This window comes from Octodon degus, unplaced genomic scaffold (assembly GCF_000260255.1).
Source record: "Octodon degus isolate 3935 unplaced genomic scaffold, OctDeg1.0 scaffold00038, whole genome shotgun sequence".
NCBI classification, from domain to species: Eukaryota; Metazoa; Chordata; class Mammalia; order Rodentia; family Octodontidae; genus Octodon; species Octodon degus.
This window is the reverse complement of record NW_004524614.1, coordinates 6705512-6716911: the sequence shown is the minus strand read 5'-3', so window position 1 is coordinate 6716911 and position 11400 is coordinate 6705512. Positions and strand designations below refer to the sequence as shown.

Here is an 11400-nt window from a genome sequence, read left to right as displayed (position 1 = left end):
TCTATTGTTCAATTTGGACTTGAACTCACTTTGTAGTCCATGCTGGCCTCCAACTCACAACAATCCACCTGCATCAGCCTCCTGAGTGCTGGGATTACAAGTGTGTACCACTACAGGCAGTTCCTATATCTCTTCATATTTAATGAGACATGTGCATCTATCGGTCAGATAGCAAAATGCTTATTTTGAAGATAAAGACATTGGAGCTGCAAGAGCACGGACACTCTCTCCCCAGGCTAATAGCTAGCAGAAAGTGGAGTCAGAATCCAAAACCACACCCATTTGAGTCAGTTTGTGTTCTTCTGTGCCTCATGCTGCCAGTGGTGCTACACTGGGACCTGAACAGACCACTTTAACCTGAGGTGCTGTTCTCCAGGGACTGACACTAGCATCTCCTTTCCTCGGTGATCTTTGGAATCTTGGCTCAACTGCTTCTTGCTTATAATCAAGATAGCATATCACTCGTGGTTCCATTGGGCCTATCACATGATCCCTGATCTCAAAGTAGCTTTTGTTAAAACATGCAGTCCATTTTACTCTTTATATGTGGATGACCTGGAACATAATTTTTTTCCTAGTTTGAACTGATCCCATTTTCCTGAGAAGTCACTTTCTCATTGGCCTTGTCACTGAGGGATTCTCAATGTCGTTTTGAAGGCCAAAACTATGGAGGGAGGTTGTTGACCAGAGCACAGTGCTAAGAATCTCTTGGGCAAAATTAACCCTCTGTTGGTTGCCCAGGTAGATATCAGTTTACCAGGTTCTATTTTAATGTCCAAATTCAGTAATAAAAATCTTATAATCATATTTTCAACACTAAGGTGTGGTATTTTGATCAGAATTGTTAAATAACAGGTCATAGCTATTTAGTTTGAAGATTTTAAAAAAAATGTCTTTGGTACAGGATCTCACTATGCAGCTCATTTTCCAGCCCTTCGTTTGAAGATCTTAATTGGCTTTTTTGCAGTCCTAGAATAGGGCAACATTTCATTCTTAAAAATATAATGTGTTCCAATAAGCCAAGGAGAGGAACTTAGATTTATAGACAGAAATGGGTTGAAGGAAGTAGAAACAAGAAATAAAAAGTGGACTGGCTATGTCAAAGCTACTTTTCTTTTATGTCAGGGATAGGGAGATAGAACAATAGAAAAATAATTGAGTAGTTAATAGTAGGTTACTTAAGGTTATCTTTTGCTAAAGATTAAGGCAGAGAGAATCTCATCATCACACCATTTGATACTGGCCTGTTTGGGAATGTCGGCTGTCTCTTTTAATTATTATTATTGTTATTATTATTATATATATTTTTGGAAATCAATTAAACCATTGATGTCCACCTTAGATATGGAATTCTAGTGGGAGTGATTTCATTTCAATTTTTAGCCTGGTCTGTTGGGACCTATTATAGGAACTTAGTCCAAAACAATAGCTATATATAATTTTTATCTACATAAGGTTTATAAGCTCCAAACGGCAGTGAAAGTTTGTAGTAGATCACACAATAAATGAAGTCATACAGCTCCAATTCTCATCTGATGCCAAAGGCAGAGCACACAGACCTTAGATGACCAAGCTTTCCTCTGTGAGAAGTGTCATCGTTTAACAGAAGTGTTATTCAGTAAAGAAGGTTGTGCTATACTTCAGAGAGCTTCATTTGTGATGTTGGGGTATTATTTCACTACTGTACAATTGACATTGAATGTCATTTGTTTCCAAACAAAACCTGAGCTCAAACATTGTTCACAGTGCTTTACAAATATTAAACCATCTTTATGGTTTCATTGCAACTGTTCCTGAGGCCCCATGGTAGTAAGCAGTGGGTATTCATAGTCCCAGCTGCCCCTAAGGATGAAGCAGGAGAAATTACTTGCGTCCAGGAGTTTGGAGCTAGTCCATGCAACTTAAGAGAGAACCTTTCTCTCAAACAAAAACAAAAACAAAAACAGAACACCTTTTTCCCTGGAATTATGTAGTAACGTACTTTGTAGATTGGTACTCTAATTCCAAGGGAGCGTAGTAAGATCAGCAGCTAACAGTGAGCCCCCATTACTGACGAGAGGCCATCAAGACTGTGTATACCATCCTCCGTGTTCTGTTCTCCCACTTGGAGGTTGGCAGTGTTAATCTCTGACCTGCTTCCCTATCTGTTGTCAGTAATTATAGGATCTTTATAGGCTGCGGTCCTTGCTGGGTTTTCGGAGCAAGGAGAGAGGAAGAGGGAACACATGAGTGAACACTGTGAGGTCCAGTCAAGAGTGCCACCAGCCAAGAGTGCCAGCACCTCAGCCAGGTGACCCGGGGATGGAGGCTTTGGAGCCCTTCTTGACAACGCACAAAGGTCAGATATTAGCAAGGGGAAGGAAACAGTGATAAAACATTCCAATGACAAGCAAAGATCTGCAAAAACTTAAAACAAAATAAGAACAATCCAACCCGAAGCGTACTCTGAATCCTTTATTTTGGAGAAAGAAAACTGGTCTCTCAGCTCCGTAGTCCGTTCCGTGAGGTCCACCAGGTTGCAGTCCAGCCGCCCGGCCTGCTCACTCGCTCTGGCCTGCGCCCGAAGGAGCTGCAGGGGACCAGAAGATGCTGTCGCCCGCGGGCTCGGATTGGCCAAGGAACGGCCCCACGCAGCGCGGGCGCTGGGCGGTGCCACGGTCGGCGGGGAACCCCAGGTTGGGGCGCGAAGAGCCCCGCCCCGCCCACCCGGGCGCGCCCGTCCCGGCAGCCGCGCCGCGCTGCCATTGGCGGTCGGCCGTGACGCGCAGGAGCGGCGGGGCGCGCTGGCCCCCGGGCCGTGCGAGGGGCGGGGTCGGGCCCGCGGCTGATGAAACCCGCGCGGATCCCGCCAGCCCTCAGCTCCCATTCACTGCGTGCGGGCAGGTGTGCGCGGCGGACCCACGGCAGCCAGCAGCCAGCGGGCGGCACGCGGCGGCCCGACCCTCCCCGCAGTCCAGCGCGCCCCCTCGCCCCGCGCTTCGCCCCGAGCGTCCGGCGGCCCCCGCCGAGCCGCCGGCATCCCACAGCCCCCTTGGTGAGTGCCCGGACCCCGCCGGCTCGCCGCGCCCGGGTCACCTTGGCTGGGGTCTTCCAGACGCCTGGGGCCGCGGGAGGGCGGCGCGGCCCGCCAAAGGTCGGGCGCGGAGTCACTGGCATCGTCCAGGGAGGGCGATGACAGGGCGGGCTCAGGAGGTTCGCGCGGACCGGTGCCCATGCGGCTGTCGCCTCCACGGAGTCCATTTTGCCTCCCTGAAGGCGCGGCGTGGTGCATGATGCAACACCGGCCGAGTCCGCGTGGGCGACCTGGCGAGCGGGGATGCCAGCCCCGCGCGCCTGTGCGGGGTCCGGGGTCCGGGTGGGCAGCGCTCGGCGGCGGGGGGCAGGCAGCGGGCAGCGGGGACGGGGGCGGCCTGAGAGGCGGTGGGGCCCGCCAGCTGCGAGGAAGACCTTGCCTTACATGGCGCGGTGCACAGCACCCCGCCCCGCCACGAGGTCTGGGGACGTGTCATCCGTCGCGGTGGGGTCCCGCTCGGCAGCTCGCAGGGTGGTCCTGCGCAGGTGGGCGGTCTGGGGACAGCGCCGCGCACCCCTCTCCTGTGGCGCGGTGCCTGCCCCTACTCGTCCTTTACCTAGTAGTCCCTGGGAACCCCCCCGCCACCCGTCCCGCGCGCCCCATCGCTCCTCTAAGTCCCTAGGGTTACTGTGGGAAGGTCCTCCTGCGGTAGGCTGCCTTGGGACCCCATTTGTGCCGAAAAGTCTGCGTTCTGAAGCCCTCCAACTGGTTTGGAATGGGAGGAAGTTCTTCCGGCTTTGTAAAGACAACCTATTCTCATGTGTTCCCTCCGCATAGTAGAAAACTTCCCGGGCACAGGCGGGTCACTTGGGCGAGCTCCGCGTACACGGAGTGGCATCCGCCCCGTGGTAGTACTGCTGCCGTGTCCACTGTCAGCACCTCCGCGGAGCAGTGGGAACCACACAGGGGTTGTGTTTGGTTAGATTAGCCAGACATGTGCCTTGGGGAAAAGAAACTACACTTCCCAGTACCCACAGTCCCGCTCTCACGTGCTGGGTTTTCTTCCAGACGCGAGAAGACAAGAGTTGGGATTTCAATTCCAGCTGTATTTCCCTAGAAATATGCTCTTTAAATAAAATTTCACTAGGATTGTGTACATTATGTTCTGGCTGAATTCCGTGTAATGTGAGTTATAATTCATTTGGAATTTATCTTATCAGTTCTTTCCTTTTGTGTGTTCACATAATAGGAAACCATGATACATTTATTCCCTTGATAATTTTAGTTGGTCTTGGTGGAAATTATTATTTTTGTATGAACACACCCTTATCTCATGAAAACAAAAGGTCTTATTTAAGTCACACAGTCAGAATAGAAACTTAGGGGAAAGGTCAACAGTGAATTGAAAGTTTTTAAAGGTTTAGCATATTAAAATTATGCTTAATCATTATATAGGTAATATTCAGTGGGTGTTAAAGGAGTTTTCAGTAAATAAACAAGACAGGATTCCTTAAGTAGATTATCAGAAATGTACATACTTTGCTGGATTTGTATTTTAGAGCCAATGGCTGCTTACATCTATGATTATTGGTCTTAGTTGGAAAAAAAAAAAAAAACAAAAAAAAACCATGATTCCGGGAGCTTGAATTCCAAGACACATCTGTTCTAGAAGATTGCATTCTTTCATGGAATTAAACATGTTTTCATTGATGACCAAGTCCAGTATTCTTTTGCTAAGTGCAGTAAAAGTAGGTAACTGTTTAAGGGCTCAGAATGATGTGCAATGAAGAGACACTGACCATGTGCTTGGAGGCATTGTTTATTAATCCTGTGGAGGAATCTGAAGCATGAAAAGTCCTTGTGATGGAGAGAAATGTTTCCTGTAATCATGTGAATACCAGGACCTCTGTGTCATCCTGCCCAGAGGCATCTCCTGGGAAGTCTGATGGTTTCACCTGGCCCTTAGACCTCCAGGATCCATCCTCCTTAGACCTACCAGGATCCAAGGATGAGACCCTGGTATTTCCTGTATCATGGCCCCTGCAGGCCTTGGTGAATTATTATTTTGTATGGTTGCTGGGGTTGTGCTCAGGGCCTCTTGACTGCTAAGTATGTGCTCTCCCACTGAGCTACACTCCCCAACCCATGGTCTGAATCATTTTTAAAAGTTAACTTTACAAGAATGGCCCATGAGGGATGAGAGGTCAGATAAGAGTCCACATGCAGAGGAATCACCTTATTTAGGAAAATGGGAAAGCTAGGCAGAGAATAAAGGTCTGAACTACATGAACCCTCTTGAGCCTTTACCAGGTGTGAGGCTATGACAGACCCCTGTGGGATGGGGGCCCTCTGAGCTTGGGATTCTATTGCCCTGTGGTTCCCTGGGACTTAGGACCAGTGACATCAGATCCCAGACCAAGGTTGTAGGCCTCCTCCAATCAGAGAATAGAGTACAAGCACCTTTTGGGGCAGGTTTTCAACCTTGCGATAAACTTCAGTGACTTTTCTTTCTGTCCCCCTCTGCTCCCATCCAAAGCAGTCTTGAAAATACCTACCAGTGCAGTGCAGTTCAGAGTGAGTCATTTTTTTCCCTTGATTTGTCAAGGGAAGTTTCATGCATTTGCCTCCTGCTACCTACCAGAGGATGAGCACAAATAAGGGAAGCAGTTTGGGGGGCTGCTAGTTATGTCCATTTGTCTCCCAGTTCATTGGTTCATTGCAGCACGGCGAACTGGGGGCGCACTTTTGCCAATTCAGTGGTCAGGATTTGGTCCTCACCAGCACGTGGGCTGAAGGAATGATGTTGGAAATGCTGATCATTGCAGGATTTATCCTTTCTGCTACGTGCAGCAGCTTGTGCTGGGCTTTTTCTCTGGCTATTGTCATGAATGGTGGGGACCTGCAGATGCTACATTTGGTGATGGCCAACCAGAGTGTGAGCTGTGGCTGAGGGAAGAGACCACCTCTCCTCTGGCCTCAGTGCATGTTGAGATGCCACTGCTGCAGGAACTCGTGGGAGGTGGCCCTGGGGCTGGGAATGGTGCCACTTTTGACTTCTGGGCTCCTGACTATGCTTCTGTGTGCAACCTCTGGAAAGTGAATTAGATTTTGTGGACTCTTGTGGACTGGAAGAGTCTTTCTCTTCCAGTCTCAGTCTCAGTAGTGAAGCTAGGGAACTGGAAGCTCCTAGTGTGAGAGGACAGCCGTGCCCAGTGTGCGATCACATTTTTTTCTTGAAATCACTTTTGTTTTTAGCCTGTAATGCAGATAGATAATCAAGTGCCATAAAACCTTTAAAGCTGCCAGGGAGATAGCTCAGTAGAATAAGCGCTTGCCTGGCAAGTGCAAGGGCTTGAGTTCAACCTCAGTTCCTGTTCCACCAAAATAATAAATAAATAGATAAATAAATAAAGCTCTTGTACAATGAATAACCACTAAGACAACAATATGCAATGTATTAATTATCGAAGTTGTGCTAGTAATTGGTTTTGAAACGGTTTCATTGCTATTTGTTTCTCAATAAAGTTATTAAAGACAAAACAAAATCATTAGGATAAATATGCGGCTACTTTCTCTTAGTGCAATGAGAAGAAAGATTTGTAATAATAGTGTTTAGACAATATATCATGTCTACATCTTGTACTATGAATAACTACTACAAACGCAACTATTTACATATTTGTAATGTATTATTGTAACTGTCCTACTAACCTGTTTTGAAACTGTCTCATTACTATTTCTCAATAAAATTAATTGAAAAAGAAAAAAAATAAATAAAGCTATGAGTTGGTTGGATTATGCAGGGCCAGGAGAAAGAAGATTCCTCTCCTTGCAGTATTCTTCTGTCTCCTTTTTCCTTTTTTCTAGATAGCTCCTCTTCTTTGTCTTCCCATTTCTGGGAGCACAGGGAACATGAGCTGTTGGGTTTCTTCACCTTGCCATTTTCTGACTGCAGTACTTTGCTCTGGGTGTTTGGCCAGATAAGATTCTTTCGAAAATTTTATTTGTTTAAATACAAGAAAATGTTAAAATATCCATTTAAAGTCATATTGTGGTAAAATAAAATCATAGCTTGACTTAGAAATATTACCTATAATCTTTTGCCACCTTTTTAAGAGGAAATATTACTTTGGTTATTGGTACGTTTTATTGGTACATTTATTATACAGATCAATGGGTTTCATTTTGGCAGATTTGTGTGTGCATATACCATACTTTAATCATCTCCATTATCACCTCTTGCTCTACTCTCCCTCTGGTGTCACATTTTTTGGGGGAATTTCTATGTGTATAATGCATTCTGATCATTCATTCCCCAGTTACTGGCCCCCACACCCCCCATTCCCTTTCTCTTGAGTAATAACAGTCTCCCTTCTGCTTTATTATTGTTTTTTTCCTTTCCTTTTTAGATTCTACATATTAGAGAGAGCATGAGGCATTTGTTTTTGAGAGTCTGGTTTATTTGCTAAAAAATGATGACTTCCAGATCCATCCATTTTTCTACAAATAACAAAGTTTTGTTCTTTTTATGGCTGAATAAAATAGATATACACTGTATATACACACACATTGTTTTTCATTCTTCTGTTGATGGGCATCTAGTCTGGTTCTATACTTTGCCCCTTTTAGCTTGTGGAGGAACCAGCATACTAAGGTGCTGTACTAATTGACATCCCCACCAGTGGTGTAGAAGAGATCCAGCTCCCCCTGCGGCCTTGCCAACATTTATTGAGTTTTGTATGCTTGATGATAGCTATTTTGACTGGGTTGAGATGGAATCTCAGTTTTCTTTTGCATTTCCCTGGATTCTTGACCTTAAATCTAGCAAGACACCCAACCTGTGTGCTTGGTGGCAGAATTTTGCATTTTGAGACCATCAGTGGATTCAAGTCGCCTCTGCTGGGCATGGCCAACCTGAGCTTGTTAATCCCTGCTGCATCCTTCCTGGGGGCGGGGGTCAGAGGAAATGGTGTGACCTTCCAAAGAAAGGGCTGAATCCCCAAAGTAGGCAGTTAAACTGTAGGAATTCCCTTTCTTAGCTATTTCCCGAAGCCACAGGTGAATTCTTTTCCATATTACTTGTATAACAACTGGCTTTTATGTAACTTTTATTTCCTTTGTGATAGGACCTTGTTATGTTGCCCATGCTGGTCTCTAACTCCTGGGCTCAAGTGGTCCTCTAGCCCCAGTCTCCCAGCTAGCTAGCACCAGCCTCCCAGCTAGCTAGCACCATAGGGGTCCCCCAACACACCTAGCTTTATAACTGGTCTTAGTGCATACTTTTCAGGATCTAGAAGTTTTAAATTAGATAATCTGTGATACACATTTAACAGAGCATCTAGCACACACCACACCTTTAATGCAAATGTTAATTGTGCGGGAGAGTAAGCTCAGTTCTTTGATTTAGGTGTGGGAGAAAAATAGTTTTATAACCACTTAACTTTGCTGTCATTTTGACATGGTGTTGAAATGTAGTCCCTGGTCCTTGGGATTGTGTCTAGATTAGGTGCTGGGTGGCTTCTGGTCCTTGGAGACATCTGCTGGCAAGTTTCCCTTTTCCTCTGGGCCTATACTCTGGGGAGGAATAACAGCCTTTGGGGCATTGTCTCTGATTGCCTGTATGTCTCTTGAAACCATTGCTTTTTGGGATCAGGTGCCATTCTGGGTGTTGGCGTGCAGGTTTCCTTGGGTTTCAGCGTTTACAGCCTTGGCCTTGAGCACTCTGTGCTGCTTGTGCACCTTGCATGTGTGCGTGTGGTGTGTGCGTGCATGTGCTCAGTGGGGCTGGCTATGGTGGCCGTCCTCATCATTTGGTTCCCAGTGTTTTGCTCTGATTACCCTCAAGGCCTTGGGTTTGAGAAAAGCTGAAATCCAAGACGTGGGGCTGTCTCTGTTTCTATTTTATTTCATGCCTTCTGTGAAGTAAGTGGTCATAACTAATCTCTGTGTGGGTTAGGGGTGGCAGGCACATCCTTGGGGTGCAGACAGCAGTGAGAGGGAAGGGAGCTAAACACATGTGTGGCTTGCCACATGCATACAGAGATGGCAGCTCACAGCCCTGGCATTGGCTGGGGACTACTCTGTTTCTAAGTAGTCCATGGTGCTTGAAGCCCCCTTCTCCCTTTGCTGGTCAGCACCCTTCCCCCCACCCCCCACCCCACTCCCTGCCTAGTTTCTCCCCACATTTCTACATGTGGCTCTTCCTGGTCCAGCTGGAGCCAGGCTCCTGCCGCAAGTGGGCTGAGCTGGGCTGGGCCAGAACTGGGAGCAGCAGGTATGTTGGAGGCTGGGCTACTTTCTGCCTGGATCAGTAAGTTGGGCATTTTTCTCTCATCAGCTTCTGGCTGGACGTAGAGCTTCCTGTCCTGGACCACAAGGATGCTGTGTGTGTGACTTATCTCCATGCAGTAGGCTGGAGCCCAGCTCCATCTTGCTGCAGGGAGAGCCCGCCCCAGGGATGAGCTTGGAACTAGAGGCTACTTACGTGCTGTTCTTTTTGTGGCCAACCCCCATCTTTTCTTTGCTAGATTTTAGTGTGTAGTGACCCTGAGGAGTTTCCCTTTTCTTAGAGGACACTTTCTTGAAACACATAGAGTCCTAGCTCAGGAGCTATCTGGACCAGGCTCCTGCAGCAAGGGTCCTTAGGACTCCAAGAATGCTTTCTTAGGACTCCTAGCACTTCCTTGTGGCAGGGGTGGCTCCTGTCTCCTTCGGGATGAGGCTATATCCAGAAAGTCTGGAGCCTTAGGATGCAGGCCCTTGATACCATCAGACATGCTCTGGGGTGGAGCTGTTAGTCTAGTGCCCGCCCCTCATCTTTCTGTTTTTTTCCTGTCACTTTTTTTTGGACTATACTTCCACATTAAAGTGTTTTCTCTAGTGCACCAGATTCCATTGTTCCTCTTTTGTTCTTTCTCCCCACCCCACATACATGCATACATACATGCACAGGTGTGCATATTTTTCTGAACATACTACACTCTTTTATGCCAGGTTCTTTGCACTGAGCTAGATACCAAGCCATTTTTATTTTGAGACAAGGTCTTGCTGGGTTAGTCTAGCTGAGTTGACCAGAATAGGCCTATATTTGCAATCCTGCTTCAGCCTCTGCAATGTGGGATTAATGGAGCAAAATATGGGATTAATGCAGGCACGAGTCATGCCCTCCAACTGCCTGCTGCACACAGTCAAGGTCACATTTCCTAAGGCCAAACATGGTCAGTTAGATAATGTTTTTAAATGTATTTTAGTACAGGGCCAACAGGGTCTCACTACACAGATCAGACTTGTAGTGATTTTTCTGTTTTCAGCCTCCTAAGCACTGGGATTACAGGCATGTACCACCACACCCAGTCTTAATCGCCTTCTCAATGTGCCCTGGGGATGGGGCCAGCAGGGCACACTGGGGTTGGTCTGTTATATAACCTTAGTATTATAACTTCGCTTTCTCCCCACTTCTTTTAGAAATTCTGGGAATTAAACTCAGGGCACCACACAACAAGCACTATACCACTGAGCTACATCTCCCAGTAAACAGTATGACATAAAAATCAGGAAATCTAACTTTCAAACATTGTTATCTAATCCACAGTCCATGTTCAGTTTTGAAGTATCTGTGTGATGTAGTTTACAGATATGCAAATGTCCTTGGGTAGTTGAGGAGGTGGGGGTGGGGTCATGCAAAAAAATTTGCATCTGATTGTCTGCCTCACAAGTGTGTAAGAAAAAGTGTCTCTAAAAGTGAACATGCTCATTGAGAAAAAGTTGATAACTGTGTAAGGTAACAGAAAGGAGAGATTATGCCTGTAATCCCAGCACTCAGGCAGCTGAGGCAGGAGGATCATTGCAAATTCAAGACTAGCCTGGGTTACAAAGCGAGCTCAAGGGCAGACTGCACTGCATAACGAGACCCTATCTCAAAAAGGCAATAAAGAAAGAAAAAAAAATAAAAGAAAGGAAAATTTTTAAAAAACCCATGATTTTTGTACAAAGCTTTGGTGCAAGACCAGGTAAAGCTTTTCTGTGAAAGGTGGTTGGAAGATTTCAGCTTCATGTGACCTGGCCACCCAGACCAGTGGTCCCTGTACCCCCACATGGCTGGCAAGAGCCCTGCAGCCATGTCCTCAGGCTTTCAGCCTTGGGCTGTTGCCCACTTGAGTGGGCAGACTTAACCACCTTGGTGGCACTGTTGTGCATGCGTATCCTCAGGGTGGGGAAGGGTGGAGATTATTCTTAAATATCCACGACTTGTTTGAGACTTGGAATGTTGCAGGTCCTCTCTTGTCTGTTCTGTACCCCTCATTTCCTGGACTTGGCAGAAGTTAAGGATGCGCTGAGAGCCATGGCCTTGGCCTTGGCCTCTTGTGTTTTAGTTATTTCCTACCGTT

At 46.7% G+C, this 11400-nt stretch overlaps 1 protein-coding gene across 2 annotated transcripts in view; it reads left to right on the top strand.

Annotated features, from left to right (window-relative positions):
- Nucleotides 1-2811: 2811 nt before the first annotated feature.
- Slc7a1 (solute carrier family 7 member 1) overlaps nt 2812-11400 on the top strand; it is a 77541-nt gene continuing 68952 nt past the window's right edge. For both annotated transcript variants that reach the window (XM_004631056.3, XM_023715086.1), the window contains exon 1: nt 2812-3034. The gene's annotated coding sequence lies outside the window, so the exon portion shown is untranslated. The remainder of the gene's footprint in view (nt 3035-11400) is intronic.